This window comes from Mytilus edulis, chromosome 1, assembly GCF_963676685.1.
Source record: "Mytilus edulis chromosome 1, xbMytEdul2.2, whole genome shotgun sequence".
Classification (NCBI taxonomy): Eukaryota; Metazoa; Mollusca; class Bivalvia; order Mytilida; family Mytilidae; genus Mytilus; species Mytilus edulis.
Window position 1 is genome coordinate 18,209,930 of NC_092344.1, and position 17,008 is coordinate 18,226,937.

General features: G+C 30.0%; 1 protein-coding gene across 18 annotated transcripts in view; it reads right to left on the bottom strand.

Moving 5' to 3' along the window:
* Positions 1-17,008, bottom strand: part of LOC139526318 (axotactin-like) — a 108,943-nt gene that overhangs the window by 76,257 nt on the left and 15,678 nt on the right. The window contains exon 1 of one of the 18 annotated variants that reach the window (XM_071321581.1): positions 12,674-12,800. The exons of 15 other annotated variants lie outside the window; for them this stretch is intronic. The gene's annotated coding sequence lies outside the window, so the exon portion shown is untranslated. Of the gene's footprint in view, positions 1-2,361; positions 2,630-12,673; positions 12,801-17,008 lie in introns of those variants that run through there. 2 more of the 18 variants (XM_071321531.1, XM_071321481.1) reach the window with 2 other exon arrangements.

Here is a 17,008-nt window from a genome sequence, read left to right on the forward strand (position 1 = left end):
AATAACCTTTTACAAATCGGGCAATCCCATTACATGTATAACTGCAGAAGGTTTGAATATGACAATTTAAAATGTATGAATGCGTACTTTCCATGACTATTTATACACTGTATTCTCTTAAATCAGACCAAAGTAATAAATGACTTCATTTCATTTAAGTTCATTTGGAAATAAAGACAACAGACATAAAAAAAAATCGCCATTTATGCAAATAAATAAATTTCAATTCAATCGTCAAAGTGCATCAATCTAAATTACATGTATTTTAAAACATGTAAATATGTCATTTGTCATTTTAATATGTATCTATTGTTTTACTCATACTAAAGTTTTCAACAAATACACTAGTTGTTTGGTTTTACCTCATTTTCTAACCTACAGAACATCTACATATCTTAAAGTAAGAATCTTGCATGGATGCCATGATGATAATTGGAACTTTCTTTTAGCTGCAAATATTTCAAGCTGGACAAGGAACAAGTATACTGTACAATCATTGCCTTTGTTTTATCATGAACTACTAACTTTTATCAATATCTGTGTCACATTTGCAAAAAAGGATTAACTTCAAGGCAACCTGTATACCGATATGTGTGTTTATCAACCCTATAGGCCCCTTTCCCCTTCCCCTTTTCCACCCAACCAACCATCACTATACATAACATTGATGGGCATAAAATCCATTAACTTTTAATGAATTATATTACTGATGAATCATTAAAGTAGAACATAAAAACTTAAAACAGGAATATTCCATGCTGATGGTACAAGTTGACATACCACATAAACCTACCCTATCACTAACTCCTCCAAGGAAAAAGCATACAGCAATAAAAAAACACATGGTCAAAATTGCCTTCAACATGGAATATAATAACAATTTAGATCAGTTTTCCTTCTCAGAATAAAATGTTATGGACATTGATTCCTATACAATAATTGATTACAAATTGCATGTCACCATGGCAAGGCTATTTATGTGTTAGATTGACCACATGGGCAATGGTCAAGGAAATTTAAAGTGTTACAATTATCTTAGGAGTAAATAATTCATGATTAATATCTATAAATCTCACTTTTATTGAAGTGTCCAACCCTATATTTCATTAGAAAATTAGATTTTAGTGGCAGAAACTGAAACGTATTTCAAGAACTATCTCTCCAGTTTATCAAATCAATATTGAAGATGGACTCAATGATAATATTAACAATAAACAGAAATTGCTAGCACTATAATTATTGACAACTTAATTGAGGAACAATGAGTCATGCTATCTGTTACAAAAACCTTTAAAAAAACTTACATATAAAAATACAGAGATGTGACATGATAGTCCATGAGATAACTATATCCATAGATCAAAAAACACAATGAGACAAACAATTATAATAGGGTTTCTCCGGAATAATAACCATATAACAATCAAAAGAAATACAAAACAAAGTAAATCAAAAATTGAAAAAAAATGATAGATAGAAAGATAACCTGAATTTGATGCAATAATAATAGCCACCAACAATTAAATGGCTTTTATCATAGAGGTAACAATTCTAAGTTAAAGGACAGAGTTTTACTGTACTCACATTGTTGAAAAAGACCAAAATATAGAACACATTTTTCAGTTTGATTTTAAATGGTTTCTGACCAGTGAAAATATATCTTTATTTACAAATGTACTGAAATGTTTAAGATATCAGATTCAGCAAGTTCAATACTGGTTAACTTGTTTGGAATTGTTGTGTGATGTTGTGACATCAGCAAAGCAGTTCTATTATAGATTAAAACAGAAGTGGAAGACAGCAAAGGGATATTCAAACTCATAAGTTTAAAACGAACTGACGACATCATGACAAATAACAACCTTTATAAACAAACAAAAGCATAAAAAAAAATAACATAGAAAACTAAAAACTGAGCAAAATGAACCCCACTAAAAACCAGGGTTGTTTTCAGATGCTATGCATTTGAAGATCGATAAAATGATATATGAAACATCTCTAAAAGAAAAAGACAAAAGAAACATTTCTGTAATAAAAGAAAACATTGTTAGTTACTGTATTACAAATTTACAATGCTGTACATCCATCTTTTCTATACTAGTACAACCTTAATTGCATTGACATTCTTTTGTGAAGCCAATAAGGCTACAAAAACTGACATCCAGTTTATATATACATTCCTAAAGCCCAAAATTACAAGCAACCGCATTCCTAATGTTTAAACAAGCTGTCCCAACATTACATTTATAAGGTAAAAAAAATTATCAATTTATGGTTGCTGGGAGCCGTTTCTTAATTAAAAAATACCGATAATTAAATATTTATAAATCAAATAAACAGTGAACTAATTTTAAACCTTACCTGAAAGTGTGAATTTATAAAATAGAAGTATTGATTTTACTTAAGCGCTGCATTCATATTCCATGTCATAAACCCGACAGTTGATCAGAATATGCTTGCAATGCAATTTACTTTTAGACTTATATAGACTTAATCATGCTTCTTGTCACTTACAGGAACCTTCTGATTGATTTCAAATAAAATCAGGGCCAATAAATGCAATTTTTCATACACCATCAAATAACTATAGTATGTAATATTCCCACAAATCTTTAATGAAAAGTATGAATGATCTGGCAAAAGGATATACTGTAAATATAACAGTAGTTTATGGGCATAAGATATAAATCTAAGATTGAAATGACAAGGCTGAAAATTTGCTTTTTCATCTCATTGACTGGTATTGACTTTTTAACCAAAATCAAATACTTGAAACAGTAATTAAAAAATTTGAAGCTTATCGTAGTTTGGTTTAAACGTGTTAGCTTGTGTGGTATAATAACAACCAAATTAGGCTAATAATCTTGGCAGAAATCACCGGAAATGTATATCACATTATTTCCAATTCAATATAATTTTCTGCTTTCTACATTTAAAGGTCAATCCTACAAGGTTACTAGACTCTGATAAATTCTTTATTCTCCAGGAAACACTGGAATTTTGTATTGTGTAAAGTGAAAACATATTGTTCAAATGTATAAATGAAGTCCAAGTTGTAGCAGACAGACTAATGGTCCTTCTTATGTAATATAAATGTATTTTCTTTAAAATTGAGACATTTTTGAAACATTTGATTCATTACATTCTAAAATACAATGAAGTACAAATGTAGTAAAATTCAATATATAAAAGCTGAAAGTCACAGTAATGGAACGTCAGATACATAATCATAGGCTTACCCGAAATATCTTAAATAGTTCCATCAATGAAAAGTGTTTTTTTGTCAATTTTACAAACTACAAAAAATGTACTAGTATTCGAACATTTCCAAAACATTTACTTTCTGATCTTAACACAATTGGTATTCTGTGGGTAATTATCCCTTAAAATGCCAGTTGTAATTTATGTCTCACTGGTAAACACTGTCTATCATCAGGTATCATTACTTTCAATTTCTCCAGAAAAAAAATTCTGGATTAAGTAATGTTAACATACGGAAAACAGTCTGACCAACATCTTAAAATTTTAATTGGAAAACAGCAAAATTACATTTACATCTGAGCCATAAAATTGTACATTTCCTGAAAAACCACAAAACAGAACCGATGAAATCTGGAAGTTCTTCAAATTCCAATGTTTCTAAACAATGCTGTGCATCATTATCCCTTCAAAAAGAAATGAGAGGTTTAAAGGCCAATAAATGAGGCATGATATGGGTTATGATACCCTCAATGACAGACATAGCTTCACACTTTCATGGTAATAATGTGGAATATTACATTAAATGTTAAAACAATCGTACTTCAAAGGAAGTATTTTAATGAAGTAATCCCTCAGAAAACAGGAAGTTGTAGGGTTTAGCATCAGTTTACTAGAACATCTATCAAAACAAGTACCAGAGCAAGTGATCTTTATACTGGTTTACTCTTAAGTGCTTAGTAATTAACAAAGCCAGGATTAAACGAGTTCTGTCTTTCGTATGTCTATTTACAAATATTTTTACAGAAACATCATCATTTTTGTTTATATTATATATATTGGATCTCAGTAATATCAATAAAGCAAGTTGTCAAAAATAGAGAGAAATGTTTATCTGTAGACACCATGCCAACATGAATAATTCAAAATATACAACATGAGATTTACAGAGAAGCTTTTTATAAATAAGCAAATTAATAAAAGAAAACAAGGTTAGAATTCTTAAGAGTACATCATTCAGAGAGTAGAAACTGGATTAACTATAAAAAAGAGGATGTGGTATGATTGCCAATGAGACAACTCTCCACAAGAGACCAAAATGACAGAGAAATTAAGTTGAGATATACCTAAAAATAAACAACTTTAATTAAGACAAGGTACAAGGTACGTAATTCTGATTAATCCATGTGCCAGGAAAATTAGTCATTTAGTAATTTTAGTATTATATAAGTGTATTAGTTTAGGAAACTCCAGTCTCAGTTGTTGTGTATATGTCATATCTTTGAATTTTTCAATAGCATAGGCGGATCCAGGGGGGGCCCTGGCCCCCCCTTTCGTGGGAAAAATTTGTTTGATTATATAGGGAATCATTGAAACATGACTGGAGCGGGCCCCCCCTTAGGAAAAGTTCTGGATCCACCACTGAATACTAAGGACTTTCTAAACTTGTTATATATTACTTTGGCTGCATTTAATTTCGGTTCCTTGATGCTTATCAACTTCCTTCTTTATTTGGCCCTTTGCCTTTTCTGATTAAAGAGTCACTGGTGATTCTTTATTTCAGTACACAAATGCATGTCTGGCATATACAATTTTGAGCTTGGTTCTTCAATTAGTGTACTGGTTCTACAATTATAATGTGTTTCATTTTTTTTTTTAATAAATGCTGGGCTGGACAAAAGAACAGATATCCAAAGTGATTTCTCACCCACTCCTAATTATTCACATTTTTTGTGGTTAATAATTAATAGAAAAAGAATGTTATAAATACATTGAATATTCAAATTTATATGGAAATCATTAAAGGTATTTATAAATATTTTAAAATTCATAAATATTTATGCAATGATGGAGAAAAGTTTTGAAGTAGTAAATCATGCCATGAATCCCAGAAGAGAAGGACTACTATCGATTGTTCTATAGTTTACTCATCTGTGCACATGGTCTGTGGAGAGAGCTCCATCAATTCTAAATATACCATCTAATAAGATTGCAGAATAAAAGGATATTTAATTCTGCTAATGGATATACCTCTTCAACTGTAAGATACTGAATATTAATGAATTCAATAAATTTCTGAGAAATTCTGGTTGTGTGAGACTATGTATACAGACATGATAAATTGTAGGAAATGTTTTCCTAATTTGGTTTCCATCGGCTAAAGTATTATAATCTGTTGATCTTCATAGAAATTTATCAGTCTGGTAAAGCCAATCATATAATATGAATAAAAGAAAGTGAGATATAAATCAATGAGACAGAAACTAAGCAATTCAAATGACCAAAATGCATTGAGAGCGCTGAGTATATTCTTCCACCAAAACAAATGGTATTAGACGAACAATTCTAATCATATTTACGATTGCGCTTGCATCTTTTGAACCCACAAACGCGAGCACATCACCATGACAGTTATGCAAAGTTACTTGTAGAGTTGACAATTCAATTTTTTTCCCCTACTTTCCTAGAAAAGAAGAAATAATTTTACCTCATCTTAATAGCAAATATATATGCTGTTAAGAAGGTTGGATTGGAAACTATCATTATAAATTTACTTTAGCACTCTCTATATAACTTAAGAAGTTATTGAAAGCCTATAGCGATAGAAACTATTTTCTGGGATAGTCTTAAAACTCACACCATATTACTGATATCACATCACAAAATACAAAAGAATATGTGTTTTAGATTGCCAAGAACAATTGTGTACAGCAAATTGTGATCAGTATATTCATTGCATCTGTATCATACCCATAGCAGGAAATAGGGTGTGGTCATTGGTGTGATCAAGTTTTCAAAGCACAACTTAATGAAACAACAAAAACCTATTCATGAAAAAACAAATATTTTGCTTCACTGAATAAAACAGCAATATATAAAAAAAAAAAAACCCCAAAAAAAACACAAATATTTTGCCCATCTTTTTATATCGAAATTAAACACTGAAATATGACAACTCCAATAAAATTTTGGAGGAAGTTGATTCATATCTGGTATGTATCTATAATTAAAGATGAGGTCCATAGTAAAATACAATACATATACTGTTATTAAAATTATGCAACATAGACAATTGAATCGAATAAAGTGTTCAACAATAATTCTTCATGACAAAACATAAAAACGTAATACAAAAGCTGCAGTAAAATCCATTATTCTAATGTAATATCTATGCAGTATAATCAATCTGAAACTGATATTAAATATTGGGATTGAGAACAAGTGCAGATAATCAAATATTACAATTTATAAGTATGGAGTGGGGTGAAGCAAAAAATATAATGGCATGTTATATGCAAAGAAAACAACTATTTAAAATCAAATTGAATTACTTGATGTAGGAATAACTTTTTACAGTGTTTATACCACTGTGTCTCTGTGTGACTTTATTGCAGAGTGCTTATATAAAATGATCAGGCATTTGGTTAAAAAACTTGAAACTAATGATAGCACAGGACTGAAGTCATCCTTACAAATTCAATGACATTGATACTAATAGCCACACTCTAACCAACTCCAGGAACCATTTAAATCTTATAACATAAAATGACCATTTTTAGGATATTCATTTGGTAAAAATCTTTTTTGCCTTCAATAATCAGCACTCTAGTTTTTTTGACATTTTAATAAAAACATTAATTTTAAAGTTCTTTGCTTTTTTAAAACCTATTTCCATTTCTAAATTGTCTTACCTTTTCATGCATAAGTAAAAATCAAATGGTGGCATGTCTATATTACAAAAAAAAAATACCCATAAAAAATTATGTGCTTAACAATGATATTTCTTAAGACAGATTTCTTACATAATGCTATTATGGAAGTTATAAAAATCTGTCATAAATAGTAATCATCAGTGTATGACAGTGCATTTAAACCTTACTAAGTCTTTAACCTTCAGTTTTTTCTTCTTCCACATAGGTAATATATTACTATCAATTTTGACAAGTTTAACCTATGTCGCCGTAATTTATGATCCTAATTCATCAAATATTTTTTTTATTTGATCTTTTTTTTCATTTCTTCCCATAATTTAGTGAAAAATAACAGGGATGCTATAAAATATTGTTAAATTTAATGTAAATCCCTATAAGTAGTATGTTAACTTTAACAGAAGAAGTCACCATGAAATTCAATTAACTCAATGTGCACAAAATGCATTGGTTCATTAAACAGTGGGGCCACCCAAACTTTAGTGGAGTAATTACATGTAAAAGAATCCATGAGACTTTTATGGAATAAAAAATATAAGTACCAATGTGCACTCTGATAATAAAAAAAAACCCAAATGATTACAATCTGACATCAATTTAAAAAGAAATATAAAAAATATATTTAAAAACATTGCCTTTAGGCATTTGTAGTTAGTAAACCAAAGAATAAAAGGGACCTAAGGTATATGTCAATAAGACACTGAAGTCAACCACAAAAAGTATCAAAAGACAACATTTTTCTCTAATATATAATGCTATTGTCTAAATGTTGACAACTGTTCATAAAGACAGTAGTATTCTTATTCATTCAATGGTAAATTTGTTGACATTGACTGCATATATCTTCAATTATAAAGACAGTTATATTCTTATTTAAATTCAATGGTACATTTCAATAATTTCTAAACTTGTTGATATAATCGCTTACATAATCTGTACCATAGTTCCATGGTACATGAGTGGACAGATAGAATACCACAACGTTAAATCTGAATTATGTATTCATATTCACATCCTTTGAAGTAAAGATATGCACTCCAAGGTGTAGCCAAGAAAAAAATATGTTTTGTACTTTTAATCAGAAGGACACAGTCACTAACTTCTTTATAATGATGGAGGAAAGTTTAAAATTGTTGGGAATCCTGTCTAAAATAATATGTTGTTGGATTTCCAGTAACACAACTATCCATCATCATGATTTAAGCAACTATTTGGTAAAGTTTTATCATTCACCATGTACCCACTATCTGATACTCAGCTAAAAAAAGGCCCAGACATAATAAAATGTGAACAAATTCAAAAGGAAAAACAATCCTCAGAGACGTGATTTCTGTGTCATTTGGTCTCTTGTGAAGAACTGTCACATTGGCAATCACACCACATCTTCTTTTTTTGTATGACAGACAGCAACCAAAGATGATCACTCAGTCTGAATGAAGCCTCCTGCCTTGAAACAAGCACATAAAGAAGTTCATTTCTTATAAATACATTTTGGAAAATGTAACATCACTATAAATATATGGTCATTTTGTAATATATTGTACTTACAAAAAGCTTTCAATATCAGAAGAATTCCTTTCCAGTATCAGTGGCCATCTAGAGTCAATGTTTTATCTTTGGAGGTGTTAAAGTGTTTAAAGGAGACATAAATAGATAATTTAGGTAAATAAAGTAACTGTTTCATGATCAATAGAAATAAGAACTAATGTCCCATTGGAAACGTGTCAATAGTCCACATAAATCACAAAGACGTACAATCAGTGATACCTGTAGGTCTGGTCTTTGAAGTTACCTGAATTCAGGTAGTACAATACCTGAACCCTCCCCCAAAACATCAGTGGGGATAATCATTACAAATTGACCACTTTGTTCACAAAATATGTTTAAAGTAATACATTTTGTAGTTTAAAGTTTGTATTGTATTCAGAGATACTTATTGTTAGAGTCAAGTTAGTATTATACAATAACAGTAGTTAGATTAACTGATGGAAAGTTTACATCTTTATTTTATGTTCTTGATTTTATGTTGGGTTTTAGGGGAAAACCACATGACACCATCATTATATATTTTATAGGATAATTTTAAAATCTATCTAGTCTTCAATAGGTCACAGGAATTTAACATTGTCAGTTATTTAAATTGTACAAATTTTAATGATATATGCTCTAGTTTACATAAATTACCACATGATGTTCTGTTCAAATATTTTTTTTATTTCATTCACTAATAAATAACCAACAGAAAAGAACTATTCAAATCTTGCAAATAAAAAAATACGCTTAATCATTGAAATGAGTGTGATTTATAAATCATAGAAAAAGGCTTTGAATTATCATTCAGATAAGGTTTTGAAGGGAAAAAAAAAATTGTTGGACTTCATTGCTTATGAAGTAATAAAAATGTGATTAACCATTCTGATCTCTGTAAGATTGGTCACATTTGCATTTCAAAGTTTAATATGGAATTAATGGTAATTTTACTCAATTAACAATTGTGGAAATCGTGATACGATGAACTAAATATGGATGAAGCTTTGAAGCTAACTAATAAATCTAAACTTCCACTAAAATCCAAGTGAAACTGAAGGCCAAATTGCCTGTAAACAGCTCTGTATGCTCGGTCCTGCTGTTTGCCCAACTTATAGAGTTCATAAATAGGTTATGACTATTTATATAACAAGGACAATAGTAATAAGGGCTTCTTCTTATTTTTATATTTACATGAATATACACAAACAACAATAAAACTACAAAAAAAAAACCTATCATGAAATGAAATTGGTATTGAAAGTTGCTTTTTCAATGTTTGAAAATATATGAAAAAAAAAAATTGATAAAATGAAGCAGAACTGTTGCTCTAATCATTCAAAAACTTTATAAAAAAAAAAAAAAAAAAAAAAATAAAGTATACTTTACAGTTGTGTTGTTTACCTAAAATGAAGCAATAACAGTACAAATATTTTATTTAGTCTTCAACTTTGTACTTTGGCTTTTTCAACTTACTTTGATTCAAGCGTCACTGACAAGTTTTTTGTAGACGAAGCACGGGTCTGGCTCAAATACAAAATTTCAATCCTGATATCTATGATGATTTTATTCACAGCATCTTTTGTTATCTTACTTCTTTTAATGACAATAACATGTTTGTTCCTTTATTGCTATTTTAACAGGAAAAAGTCTGCTGGAAAAAAAATTGAGGCATTTGTAGATACCTGAGTTGATCATTACTAAAAATGAACTCTTGACTTGAAATGTCAAAACTTCTTGTAATGTGAAATATTTCAGTTATCGAGTTAATAAGTAGTTCAGCTTCTTCAATTAGATTCAGATACAGTGAACACTGTATGTAAATTTTGCACACACAATGAGGGGGGGAATCTTGCATGGAGCTACTTTTCAATTACCGACAGTCATGACAGTACAAGATATCATTTGACTTTATTTATGTAAAGGGTATGTGTTAATTTAATAAATAAAATTTCTGATATACTCAATAAGAAGTTATTCATTGCATGAATGAAAAGAAAATATATATCATTTCACTTTTACCTGGTTATAAAACACCTGTCACACGTTACGAAGATCAAAAGGTCCTCATTAATAGAAAACATGAACCACTTACACAACAATACAATATGGTTTGAGCTGTGAACCTAAAAAACTTGTCTGAGGAAAGTTAAAATATGTGGAATTTAAGAGATTGCATTTGAAGTTTTAAGTTGTGTATTGAATAACTATCAGTATTTGTTAACACAGTGTTAAAGATCATTTATTGCTTGACTGTATAACGAAAGAAAACTAACTCCAAGATGCACGAAAGTTAACACAAAAAATAGCCCCAAAGCATTTAATCAGTAGATTCTAGGAAAAAAGTTGAATCACATATTCCTTATGCCATTTAATTGCATGATTCTGTTCTGTATAATTTCCAAGATGCATGAACATAAACACAAAAAAGAACTCAAAAAAGCATTTAATCAGAAGATTCTAGGAAAAAAGTTGAATCACATATTCCTTAAGCCATTTAATTGCACGAATCTGTTCTGTATATTATTTCTCCCATTTCTATGAAGATTTATACAATAAGATGGGACAACTTCTCTATTTCATTGCTTATCATTAAAAAGAAAATGTCTCTAGTAGACAGACCAATTATACTTCCTTGACAAATACATATCAACTTTTGCTGATCTTTGAGACCTATGGACATCTGTTAGTAAATTGCAACAATATATCAATAGATAGCTATTATCCTATAAACAGTACAGCAGTACAGCAAAACTATAATACTAAGAGGTTGCATGATTAAAATAGTTAAAGCTATATTGAGTGTGTTTGTTAACAATTAAAGAAATGTCACCTACAGATTAAGTGTTTTTGATACTGAACTATTTGTCACAAGTTTTTGACAAGAAAATATTTTAAAACAATAATTTGTTTGTATTTTATAAACAATCTCCATAATCTGTTCCTTGATGATGGTTATTTCTGCAATTTCAAATGGGTATTTCAGGCTTTTAAAGCTCACATTCACGACTGGCTATTTTGTTCTGATAAGTTCTGGACTTAAATTACATACCCTGTTTAGTGGCAAGTATTACATGCATATCAGGACTAGTTGATGTAAATGTGATAAGATTTTAAAATCTGCTTTGTACTTGACAAACATTCTAACCAATATTTCTCAAATTCTGTCAGTAGTAACCCAAATACTAACACTAATAACTTTTTATGACAAAATTCAAATTATTTGTTTACAATATATGCTGGGTACAGTATGAATTTCAAAATCAATGATATTTCTAACTGTTACTTCTAATTATATGGATTGTTCATGTAATTCTGTTCAATCAATATAATTAGTAGATGACCAAATAAAGGGTAGATGAAACACAATGACATAAAAGTAACCAATGAACAATAAGGAAGAAAAGAAGAAATTATATATACAACAATAACCTAGGAAGAAATGTCAAAATAACAAGCTGTGGAGCCAGAACAGATGTTAACATATTTGGTGATGAATAATAAATTGTATCCATAATAACGTTACAAATAGGAGTATGAAAACTTATGAAAGGGAGGAGCAAGATAACGAAGAGATCAAACAGCCGAGGGCCAGCTGTCTCAATTTGGTCAGTAGGCTGATTCACTGATTCCAATGTTTGGTCTAATTATATTTGCATGGTCATTTAATGAAGTATGCTACATTTATTGACACAAGTTAGAGAGATTTTTATTTGATTTTCGTACAATGACAAATTTTCTGCCCCATGAAACATAGCTAATTTATAAAAGTATGCTGGAATGATTCAGAAGTTGAAGAATTAATATTTTTTCATTTAAATTATGTGTATCCATGACAACTCTAAGACCGGAAGATTGCCACAAGAAGGTTAAAAGTCCATGTCTTTGAATTTAAAAGTGAGACCAAGATGGAAAAGTCACTTTCTTTGAGATAACAAAAATAGTGATAAAAACTGCCATTTTTAGAAGATGAATGTATCAGAATAAAAGACTAATCAAACTTCAAAAATGTATGAAATCGATCTGAGGTATAGTCAATGAAACAGCAACTCAACCGCAATAGGGGCACATATCAAACCAAAAGAAAATATAGTATGTTTGAACCACGTAATTGAAGAATCCATAGTAATTCATTGAGATAAACAAAATTTTCTCTCATTTTTAAATGTGATTTTATTTATCGATGACAATTCAGTCAACAACTTTAACTTCTGAATGAAAGAAAAGAGTTTACATACCACAGTCAGACACTTGTTCTGTTTTGACCTTAAGGATCATAGGAAATTTATCTAGACAGATACTTAGTCTACATGTATTCCCTACATACAAACATTTCTTCTCTTTTCTATCTGAACGAAAAAGAACTATTGCATAATCTTTATTGGACGAACATTTCTTCTCTTTTCTTGCTGAAGGAAAGAATTGTTACATAATCTTTATTGAATAAACATATCATTGCTGCATTTAGGGAGATAAAATAACTGCAAAACAAATTGAAATTACAAGCAGAAACTTAATTGGCAGATCAAAGATACCTGACAGGTGTAAAAATAACCTAATTACAGGTAGACCACCTACAAAACACTGGGACGCATTACATACTTCAATGGTAGACTTATACCCTTGGTGTTTTCTTTGGCACATTAAACATAAACATGAACTTGATGAATCCCTGTCACCCATTTTTCAAACAATACTTCGATTTTACTAGTAACACATACACGATTTCACAATTTTAAGCTAATGTAGAGATGGTCTGTTGAAGAATTGTAGATCAATTTAACATACTAATTTGTTTTTATAATTTAAATAGACTTAACCTTGACATTATCCTTGTTTCATATTTTGTGAATACATTCTGTTTTGTTGAATTATAGATTAGAAAAAGTTCCTACACAAAACAGCTAAAACGGGTATGTTTTCATGTTTTATCTTCGTCATTTGAAATCTGGTGGATAGTTGTCTCATTGTCATCATACCACATGCCCTTCTTGTTATATGGCTTTTTTTTTACCTACTCATTTTATATACTAGTCTGTTAGGAATATTAAAATAAGGTCGGCAAGTTTATTACTGTAGCTATTTGAAAAGCTAGTAGCATGGCAACTCATACTTTTATTCCAAGACAAAATATATGACTCTCAGTTGATCAATTTCATATTACAGCTATTGTTAATGCTTTGAGATCATGTGTGCTTACAAGATTTTAAGAGACTTTTCCCATGATTTACTATACAAAACAATAAATATTAAAATTTTGAAATCTGGATTCACATAAAAAGACAAAAATAGATAAGGTTGACATTTTTAGTTTCATGCCAAGGATTCTTTACTCTGAAAATGTAAGCTACACTATCATAAAAATTGTATGAGAAAACATGATATTACAAGAACAAGAATGTATACATGATTTGTAGTGTCCAATCATGAGTATTGTAAATATCTACATGTAAATACATCCTCATTTCAAAGCTTTAATAAATTCCATATTAAAACAGATATTCAAAGAATTATGTTTATCTTTGTTTGAAGTTTGAACATCCATATTTTCTGTTTGTAATATTTATTTCCTATGTTTTATTCCTAAAGATTTCATGTTTAGTACAAGTTTATGTCTTTCTTTTCATAAGATCCATTCTACTTTGATTCTACAGCTTTTTATCAATAGAAAACAGCCATAAATGCAAAATGCCAAATCTATAATTTTGTAATAATTCTCGAAGTCAAGCAGAGAAATTGTATATTAAAGGATTTAATAATTGTTAATTTGCCATACATCAAGCCACTTGTCAATGAAGCACGGAATATGAAAAGGGAATAACGCTGGAACAATGATTCATCCATAATGTCTTTTGAAAGACAGAAACAAGACAGCTTTAAGCTTAAATTGGTCAGCTTTCTGGAAATAATGTATTTTATTGTCCAAGAGAATTATCTGAACCTCAGATCACAAATTATTTGATATATTCCACAAAAGAATCTATATCCCAAAGGGAAGAAAATTACAAGGAAATATTGACCACAAAGAAATGATACTGATATCGTTTCTACATAATTATAAGACAAGTGAAAGAATACATACAATCAACAAAGTTTTAACTTTTCAGTATTACTGCTAAAAGTTCATGTTTCTCAGAGACAATAACCCCAAAAAATCAAAATTAGGCAACTAAAATGACCAAATGATTAGTGGTCATATCTTAAGCCAAACTGTAAGTAACACTCAGTCTAGACTTTAGACTGCATTATATGAAGAATTTACATAAAATCATTAGAAACACTTATTGTATTTTGCTAAGGAGTAATACGTTCAACAGAAAAGAGAAAACAGAAAGATTGCCAAAAAACTTTTTATTTTCTTGAGAATATGTATGAAATACTTGCCACTGACTAGACTTTAAACAGGAATTAATTATGTTTTGTATTTTAGCATAAAGAGTTCATTCCATATCACCAAAGAATATATAGATAAGACTAGGCAAAACAATAAATGTCTTTATATTTGGAAAGGAATTATAATTCTTTAGATTCTTTCTATTTTTAAAGACCTTACATGGTTTCTATACAAATGGAGTTGACAGGCAGCAAGCTTTGGTCTTAATGACATTGCAAAAAGAGTAACAGGGGAGAGACAACACAGCTAGGTCTGCTTTCTGACAACCCAAAGAAGTCAAGTTGCTGTGAAAATGCACTTGGGGATGGACATAATGGTTTTCTTAAGTGCTACAAATATTCAGTGCATGAAAAACTTTCTACAGAATTATTAATAACTGCATTGAAACTACAGAGCCTTAATAGCAGCAGTTGCATTCTTAGAAACCATATTTATGCAGCAAAACGTCATGTCCTGTGTTATGAAGGCTTTTATGTGTTGCTAAATGATGTTAGTTTAATCAAATAAAACCAAATTCAACAAACTTCTTTTATAGATCCTTTCAGTTATTCACCAAAAACAATTGTCTTTAACTACACCAGACTCTAGACATGGTATTCAAAATAGGTTCTATTTTGGTTCTCCTAATTCAATTAATATAGAGATCATAAAGAAAGCAGGCAATAATATGCAGATTACACCAATAAATCTCCATAGGTTCACCATCAGTCCAAATTCATCAACATAAAGTGTCCTGACAATGTTATATTAACCTTATATGTCCTCTTTGGGATACACATAATTAGTTAATAAAGAAAACAAAGGTCAACCAGAAACCAAACCAATTACAGCTGCTGGATGTCAGAAACTTTCACTAGAATACCTTGAAATCTAATCAAATGAGTTAAATAAGACAGCAGAAAACTTAAGGTGCTGCATAAACAGCCTTTGATATTGATTAGCACAAAACATAACAATTACATCCATCAGTTATCATTAAGTCATTAAAAGAATACTTAAGTCATGTGAGTGCTCCTATCAGTAAAAATATTGAATTTGCTTTACATTGAATAGAGACAGACTATTGATGTACAATTGCTTAGTATCAGAAAAGTATCAGGTTTGTTTAAAGGAAAGGAAATAGAAACTAAAGAAGTTCATTGATCAAGTTTACATACCCAACACCTTTTACAAATTGATTGTAACTTATACTGTTTGTTTTTTTAAATTTTTTGTTGTAAAAAATTTCACGATTTGGCTTTCATGTTCTGAACAATAACCCACTGTAATTTGAACTAATAATATCACTGCCTTTTGAAGAAAGATTGAGACTTGGATTTTAATATCTTCCTGAAAATGCATGGCATATTTGTCACTGGACAAAAAGCAAACAACAAACAGTCTATGGAAGAGAAGCAACCTCCATGAAAATGGAGCAAACACAATTTAACTTTATCTATAGGTTTACATAAATTCCTGTATAAAATCAGGAAAAACAAGAATGTGTCCAAAGTACACGGATGCCCCTCTCGCAATATCATTTTCCATGTTCAATGGACCGTGAAAATGGGTAAAAAATATAATGAGGCATTAAAATTAGAAAGATCATATCATAGAGAACATGAGTACTAAGTTTCAAGTTGATTGGACTTCAGCTTCATCAAAACTACCTTGACCAAAAACTTTAACCTGAAGCGGGACAGACGGACGAACGCATAGACCAGAAAACATAATGCCCCTCTACTATCGTAGGTGGGGCATAAAAATAATAGACAATTGTTTTATATTAATAATGATAGAAAGGTAGATAAAGGTTTGTGGCAACCACTTTATGTTTGGGGCGTAAGAATGGAGCAGGTTACCTGCTATAAAGCTACAAAACAATGCTGATCTAGAGGGATTATGAAGATTTTGCATTGAAAAAATTAGTGGTGGCCATATTGTGCAACAGTTTGATCAAACCACTTCAATAAGTAGTACTTAAAGGAATGTTTAAGCATAACGTATTTTACAACTTCTGTGTAAGAAAAAAAGTGCATATGAATTAAACGAACTGCATTCCTTCAAATATATGAGGCAACAGCTTGTGTTTGTGTGCTAAGGTCATCTAGGTTTCAAATGATGTAACTTTTTATTTCTCTCTAACAACAACAAATACCCATGCTGAGAAAAATTACTTGAGACATATTTTGTACTATAA